This window comes from Hibiscus syriacus, unplaced genomic scaffold, assembly GCF_006381635.1.
Source record: "Hibiscus syriacus cultivar Baekdansim isolate YM2019G1 unplaced genomic scaffold, ASM638163v2 tig00111151_pilon, whole genome shotgun sequence".
NCBI lineage: Eukaryota > Viridiplantae > Streptophyta > Magnoliopsida > Malvales > Malvaceae > Hibiscus > Hibiscus syriacus.
The window spans coordinates 1,434,212-1,443,364 of record NW_024062999.1 but is presented as its reverse complement, the minus strand read 5'-3'; the positions used below and the strand labels follow the sequence as shown (position 1 = coordinate 1,443,364).

Sequence of the window (9,153 nt, the reverse complement as noted above, 5' to 3'; positions counted from 1 at the left end):
AGTGTAATTATCCTGAAATATATTAGATAAAATTATTTTTTTGGGGTAGAGTGTTTTTCAACCTAACTCGAACCCGACCCGAACCGACATGAACCCGATTTTTTTTAAAAAAACCTGACTCGACTGGATTGGATAGGGTCGAAACCCATCGGTTCGGGTCTCATGTCCATGCATACATACATCCACTCTACTAAGCATGGTTAAAAAAACTATTGGAGTAAGGTTAAATAAGCCCGGTGAAATAGTTAAACAATCATATACATATAAACATAAAACAATTCAAAGGCATACATTCAACAACATATATAATTAACCTAACCCAAATTTTTTTTACTTATTTTTCACGTTATCATTTTCAGAATTCCTAACATAGATCAATTCAAATGACTTAAGCTGGTTGGTTACTTAGATTTAGACGAATAAACGGTTCCACACCACCTCTAAGTCAACATCGATATGGCCTATGACCAACACAACGCCCACATGCAACACTGAAGCACAATACAAATCTAGATGCATGACATATCGCTCAAAGACACCCCAAGCACATTTAGCTCGTACTATAAGCACTAAAGGCAACCTCATAACGTGTCGAACATATCCTCAAGATTGCTAAGATAACTAGGGCTCAAATTATGTTATTTTCAACATTTACACGTCAATTACTTCTTAGCATGTCACATATCATCAGGGACGAGCCATGATTTTAACTTAAGGGAGACAAAATATAATTAAACAATCATTACTGATTTAAGCTAATCATACGCATGGCAATTCTCATAATCATAATATATCAAACATATTGATATACCAATTCATCATAATTTCGCTTGCCCTAGAATCTCAGAAGGTAACTCAAAGATTAACAACATACTCAGATTTTATTATAAGCATGAAAAAGTATAAATTTGACGACTTACCTACATTTAGGATGCGCATAACACAAATACACATGATAAAACATACATAGTGATTAAACTCACTCAAAATCCAAGCTTAAAACACATGATCACATTGAATAATTAGAAATTAGAGATATCACATCGACAAATTCAACAAAATAGAGGGGGGATTCCTGGCATTAAACTGCAAGAGTGCCCACACAATCAAATCAGAACAAATGAAACAAGTTCATCTTCCTGGTTTGTTATCCGCTGTAATAGATCCATTATTTTGTAGGTTTCGAAGTTGGGCATGAGACCCGAACCTTACGGGTTCTAAATCGATCCGACCCGATCGGGTCAATTTTTTTTAATTTTGGATTCGAGTCTGGTTCGGGTTTAGGGTGAAAAATATCCGACCCGACCCAAAAAAAATATAATTTTACCTTATATATTTTGGGATAAATACAATAATACCACTCTATATAATTTTACCTTATATATTTAGGGATAAATACTACAAAACAAATCAACTTTTGCTTAAGTCATTTAGTCATATTATGCATTTTAAGTCGTTTCATGCAATCTATAAACCTAATGCATTCCATGCACATGTTAACACTTGTCCAAATACGCAAAGCAACATTCCAAGGCATACGAAAACAATTGAGCATAAGCAACATAACATTAAGAACATTTCTCTATAATCAACCTCATGCATTTATTCAAGAATTCATAGTATTCCAAAAGTCATACGATGAACACAAATCATATCCAATATCTCAATATTTACCTCGAAATAGAATCTCATATCGCCTCGAATTACAAAAATAGTTCACATACGCTTTAGTAAAAATCGAGTCTTGTTTGATCTCAATCGAATGCTCACTCCTTGCTCCAGAACATCAATCAATCCTCTGAAAAATGATAACAACGAGTGTGTGAGTTAGAATTCCAATGAATGACGTCAAAACATTGTTAAGTGATGCATGTATCAACACTCCTAAATATCATGCAAACTCCCTTATTTTTACCTCAATCATCATACCAAAATATCATGCCATGATGCACACACAACATGCATATCAAATGCACAAAATATCATATTACATCATGTTTAATATCATCGTACACACTGCTACAATCACACATTCACATGCACTATTACATTTCCTTCGGATTGCACAAAAAATCACACAATTAATTTATTTTTATGAATCATTGGCCCTTGTTCAAAATACAACTTATTCATCGGATAAATGGATTTCATACAACTTTCATTTTGTTTGTGGACTCACCTAGGTCCAAAACCACAGCAGAAGTAGCACAATATGGCTGAATCTTTGCACCAAAATTTTCCTTGTTTAGATAATAGCAGAAGGACCAAAGTTTTGACTCTTTCTTTCACTTTGTGTTGCAGGAACAACCAAGATCAAGAATCTTGATAGGAACATTGATTCACTGAAAGTAAAGCTCACCGAAGAAGATTTGAAAGAAATCTCCAACGCGATTCCGATAAATGAGGTGGCTGGTGATCTTTTGCGGGAGGGTTTTAGTCAATTGCACTGGAAGTATGGTGGTAATACACCACCAAAGGGGAGCAAGGTTTCAACTTGAAATAGCCATGGGTGCAAAGTCTGCAGCGAGATATGAGATTTTGGGTGAATGGACTCCAACAACTAAAACTATTTAAAAACAACAAAAATTTGTATAATGATCTAGTAGGTTTTGATTACATTAGTGAAGAGTTCGTTGAGAACAGAATCCTGCATTACCAAAATAAATCAAATAAGCAGGCTTGTATGTGATTTGTTGCTACCAATCCTCTTAAGTTACAGTTTAAAATGAAGGCAAAATGCCAAAATTAGGAACAAAATTCTCCTGTCCCTTTTTGGTGCCCCCACCAATAATGAATTGACATCTGGATTAATTACATAATAATATATTTTTCAATTAACCCCACCGTTAAGTCATTAAAAAGACTGTAAAAGAACAGTTAACAAATTTGCCTAAAATGAAAAAGAAAAAGTTTAATAGTTTGCTTCCATCAATTAAGTATTGAATTTAATTGTTTTTATTTTATGAATATACATATTATTTAATTTAGTAGATATACACGACACTTGTCATTACTGTAAATAATGTTTTAATTTATTTTTTTTAAAGTAACAACGTTTGTTCTTTTATGTTATGGACGGAGATACAAGTGAAACGGCTAAAAGTTCGTGTAAAAGATTAGAGTTTGCAGAAGTTATTCCATCAATTGAACCAATGGACAAACAAATTTTAGAACAAGATCAAGGTTCGAGCGAAATTTATTCTTATAATAATTTTGTTACTTCGGCGCGTGCAAATTTTTCTAATGAAATTATTCCGAGAGTTGGCATGGAATTCAATACAGAACAAGATGTTTATGATTTTTATAACACGTATGCTAAGGAGGTAGGATTTAGTATCCGAAGAAGCAAAGGACATACAGATCAGCATGGTCATTGGATAAATCGAGTTTTTTGTTGTTCTTGTCAAGGTACCCAAAGAAAGGATAAACAAGATGATGATGTAAACTATCACCGTCTTGAAACAAGGTTTGGATGCTTAGTTGTATTGAAAGTTTCGCGGGTTGATGATAAATTTCGAGTTACAAACTTTATTGCAGATCATAAGCACACTTTGGCTTCTCCTTCTAAGCGTATGTTTCTAAGATCTCAAAGGAAAATCAATCTTGCCCAAGCTATAGAACTTGAAATCGTTGATTTTGTTTATTTGTTTAATTTTCTTATGTAGCTAATGAACTAATTTTATATTGATTATATATTTAAATGTTGAACAGCAATATCAAGTTGATATCAATCAATTAAATTTGGATGTTTTGAATTCTCGTGATCTACCTTCATCTCAAGACATACGGGTAATTTTAAATTTTATGGTTATATTTCACTTATATGAAAATTATTATCATGTTTATATTTTTCTATTTATTTCTTTTTATTAATTAGTCACAATGGGATTCAAATTGGGACGTAAACATAGATCTACAAGCACAAGTATAATGGATCTATTACAGGTAATGCTTATGCTGTAATAAAGAAATATATTTTTATTTTATTTTGATTATGATACTTATATTTTTAATATTTGTAGGCTCAAATGCCACAAGCTCAATTGTTACAGAGAGAAATTTAGAAGAAACACATAAGAATTGATGAATTATTAAACTTCAAATATTGGTGGAATACAAGATTTGAACATCTTACATTTGATCTTTCTAAAATATTATGATTCATTTTAGGATAAAAAAATTCTTATTTTGGAACGTTAACCATTTGTTAACTAACGATTTACATTCAAGAATTAAACTTTTTACCTTAAAATGAAACGTCGCGGACAAATGCTTCAAAAAAATATGGGTGAATATGATCATATTGCCAAATTTTGGGGGTTAATTTTTGCATTATACCAAAAAGGAATTAGGTTGTGTTTATCTGCCAGAGACTGGTAGTAGTTTTATACAAAAGTTAATTAGTTTTCCTTGCTCATGGCTATTACAGTGCTTCATCTCTTCTATTGGTTTAGCCATGATTTATAAATATTTTTGTTCTTCTTTGAATTTTCATTTTGATTTGTATAAGATTGATTTAATGGATAATATGACAATGATTTTTTTTAAAAAAAATCCTTATTATTAAATTCATAGTTCTTTTACCTTTTATTTCTCTATAAAAAATAATTTTGTTGCATAATTTGTGTAAGAATTCCTATTAAATTCAAGGGTATTGGGATGAGGTTTATTTAAGCTTTTCTTCACTGATTTGGTTATGAAAGTTTTAATCTCCAATTTTTTTCAACTATTCTTTAAACTTTTATTAATTTAACTGATACTAGTTGGACTAATTTGTTAGTTCTTGTAAAAAGACCAGTAAATTAAAATAAACTATCTTCGTAGAGGGATAAAATTAGTAATTAAACCATTCTTTAAATACATTGAGACACATTAAAAAACTCTTTTTTTATTGAAACACTTTCTTATTGTTCTTTTTTTTAATAATATATCACATTTAAATTATGATAGGTATATATTATCTAAAGTTTCATTCGAATTTGGTCTAAATCATAAGTTTTGAGAAATTCATGGTGAAAATATAAAAATTTAAAAGTTTGGGTCATTTTGGTAGCTCTTGAAAATTTAACGGTCAAGACTAGATTTTTGTAAAAAAAAAAAATCTTGGATGAATGTTGTAATTTTTAGAAGTTTAAGGACATTTTAAAAACCCTAGTAAAGTTCAAAGGTATCATACACATATTGCCCTTAGGGTGCGTTTGGTTCACAGAATGTAAGATTACCAGTGGGAATAAAAGATTACCAAAGAATATGATTATTGGGAATGTTACATTAATGTGTTTGGTTGGTTTGGCAGGAATATAAGATTACAGTGTTTGGTTGAATGAATAAAAGATTACTGGAATGTATATTTTACCAAATTGTCATTGGTCTATATTTTTTAACAAGTGAAATTCTAAATATTTAAATAAAAATTATTTATATAAAAATTCGATTTGTTGATAATATATTACTTGAGTATTTAAATATATCATATATTATTTTTATTTTAATTAATATTAAATTTTATATAATTTATGTAAAAATATATTAAAATTTTATATCAACATTTAACTAAATGTTTACACTGTGGAAACTAGCTTCGGTTTATACGTGATGCACTCACTGGGAGGTTTCTTGTATTTTTCAATCGACTAGGTTTACATTCTAGTATGAAAAGTGATTTAATATGACTTGAGGAATGATTTAATATGAAAAGTGAAGAAACAATTATAGTATACATGATGTATTAAGTTAATTTCACTTGAGGAAATTTTTTACAGTCAACTACATTAATCTTAAATGTTCCTTTTAACCGTAATTTTTTCCCTTTGAACTTTTAATCAAAGAAAATATATCTATAAATATATCACTTATAAGAGATCAAATACAAAATCTACTTGAACATTCAATTTTCAATAGCTTACAAAAACAAATATCATAAATTCAGTGCTTCTAATTTTTCATATCAATGATTAATTTTTCATTGTTTTATTCTTTCGATTTACGAACATCACCTATAAAACCTCAATAGATTGTGTCAAATTGACAACCTTTAAAACCTCAAAGAGAACATTCGAAGTCTAGTATGCTTTTGTGAGTTGTGCCCTACAAAGGAACAAAATATTTGCTGTCAAATAACAAACTATAACAATTTCCACAATAATCCATTTCAATCCCATTGTAATGCAATTGCTTGTGTGTGTGTATATAAGCTATAACAGAAATTCAAATGCATATTGAACAGGCTACATTTAAGCAATAACATCATTCATACTAAGCTACCGTAAATATCGATTCAAGATTATCCTTTGTTTTCTCAATTCATAGGAAAACATAAACGACATAACAATCACATTTAAGGTCAAATTATAAAAGAGTTGATCAATTGTGGCACAACTTAATCAGTCAAAGCCTCTAAAGGACCGACCACCACAATCCGAGAGGTCCGTCACATCGAAAATGAGTTTTCATAAGATTCTAGATCAAGAGTTTCTCAATAGCATCCTACATTTAACAAATAGAAAAACAGAAGATGCAGATGCAGAAGCAGATTCAGCCAAAAAGGGTGCAAAATATCATTAATTTTACAATGTAACAAAAGATTTTGCTTAGAAAATGAGTTGTTGTATTTGGGATTTCAATTGGCTTCCTTCATTTGTTGTGCCAGAACAGGAAATTACAGGTCTTGTGACCCCACATGCTCGTCCAAGTGCTTGCTTTGAAGGAACAAATACATAGGGGACATTCTGCAAAAAATCAAATACAAAGTAAACAATTGTGCTCAAAATCTAGGTAATGAATCAAGGTGTTGTAGCTAAGATTTTGCTTCTATGATGAACTACTTTAAATTGAGAAGTCAAGATGATGTGTTATAGGAATGCTTCCAAGCTCAAGATTGGGAAACAATTTACATTAAACAAAGTGTATAACCTTAAGTCAAAAATGCTTCAAATTCATAGCTAGTGAGTACACTATTGATTTGAAGCAATAAAATCAGACACCCCAAAAGATAATTAGTCAAACCCTAAACCCAAAGCTAAATATTACAACAGTGATACGACTAATTAAAACGTTAAAGTTGGGGCGTAGAACAACAGATACAACAACCATAAACACATCAACAACAAATACATATACCACTCATAAGTACTAAACAAAAGAGGAGAAAACACCAAAACTGTGAAGATCATATGTCTTCATATAGTCACCCAACTTGTAAATTACAGTTGAGTTTGGCAACTAGAAGCAAGTTTGCATCTTGATATGATAGTTTTCCCACATTATTATGTGAGGTACACAATTCAAATAGTGCAGGCAAAGCATAAACTTATATTCCATCCCATTCAATCAAGCAATTTCAACCTGCCTAACTTTGCATCCACATAAATTTTAAAACAACTAAAATACCACTTAGAAATAACTTTTCCTAGTGTAAACCCACATATTAAACAAGAATTAAGCAATCAAAAAGTCCATACTAGAAAAAACAAAAACAAAAATATACATATTCCATAGAACAATTACCTTATCTTCAGCAAGCAAAGGAAGGTGGAGTATAATCTCAAGGGGCTCAGTATCCGCAGCCATCACAACGAACTCTGAGATACCTCTGTTCAGGGTCTTGGTAGCTGAATCCCAAACAAATCCAATTAAAAAAGAAAAAGAAATGAAGAAAAAGATCAGGAGAAAGAAAACCCATATCGGAAACGATAACAATAATTACAATAAACGAAAAAAATGGAAATGGGTATTGTTTACTAACCTTCATTAACTCCCTTTTTGAGTTGCTTGTAGTTTGCAGCTTGTTGTACACGATCTAAAATCGTCGTGTCAACTGAGCATCCGCTAGTGCGTATGCTTTGGGGTTCACTCCAGTCTGCAAAAAATATAATCCAATTGTAAGGTATAATGCATAGATAAAACTACACGAGCTTAAAAAAATAAGTGAGAACCATTACCATTTTTCTCTTGGAGAAAACAGAGGAAAACAATCTGAGAAGAAGGGACAGGGTATTTCCTCCAAACTACGCTCGGTCATAACCAAGAAGGAGAAGGGTACTTTAGACAAGAGAACCGGGAATAAGCAAATACCTAAGAGAGATGGGGGTATAACATTCCCAGGAAAGTAAGGAAAAAAATCATTGTTGGTAATTATTATTTCCCTATACTTGGGAATGTAGTCCATCCAAACATGGGTATGTTTACCCGGAAAAAAAGATTACCAACAGGAATTAAATATGACCTGAACCAAACAGGGCCTTATAGCGTCTTGAGGGAATCGATCCAAACCTCAAAATGTATCACATTTTTTATTAATTTAAGAGTGATTATAAAATGATATATATTTAAAATACTTTTAATCATTTAATAACAAAGGCTCAAAAATCTTTGTAGAGGTAAAGGTTATGCTTCAATCACTAATTTACCCCGTACTTTAACATAGTTTCAAGATGGTGATAAAATATAACTTAAATAAAAAATATTACGCGAAAGATTATCTTTAACAGAATATATCATTTCTTGCTACGAAGCCCAAAAAAGAGTTGTGGATACCGCTATATGAACATCAGATGTTGAATATCTTACTCGTAAATTTATTGAAGTAGTTCAACACATGGTTGTACGTAGAACAGATTGTGGCACCACCCAAGGATTTTTTGTGAGTCCTCAAAAGAGGATGCTTTTAGAAATAATTTTTATCCAAACATTAATTGGTAATGTATTAGCAGACATTTGAAATCAAGATATTGGGCTTGGGCTTATCGATCGATTCAGAGCCTTTTGAACGCATATAATATGTATTCAAACTCCCTTTACTTGAAGGAGTACATCTTGGATTTGTCGATTATGTTATGGTCAGAGTCCCACTCGGGAGCCCCTTTTAATATAAAAATAAAATTCAATGAGGATTTGGAATATTGAATTATCTTAGAAAATTATAGATCAACAATAATTAGATGAGGCTCTTGGCAAATAGAAATAATCTTTGTTAGAGAAGGCATTTGGGATTTAAGGTTAGTCTTTTTTACTATTATTTATATTTTTAATTTATTCTTATGTGTAATTTATTATTATATTTAAAAACATATTTTGTTATGTCATGTTATAATACCATTAAAAAGTTAACTACATAGTGATAAAAATGTATGGAGTTCAGTTATTAAATTTAAA

General features: G+C 30.9%; 1 pseudogene; it reads right to left on the bottom strand.

Annotated features, from left to right (window-relative positions):
- Positions 1–6,459: 6,459 nt before the first annotated feature.
- LOC120154891 lies at positions 6,460–7,943 on the bottom strand (annotated as a pseudogene).
- Between the last annotated feature and the right edge of the window lie 1,210 nt (positions 7,944–9,153).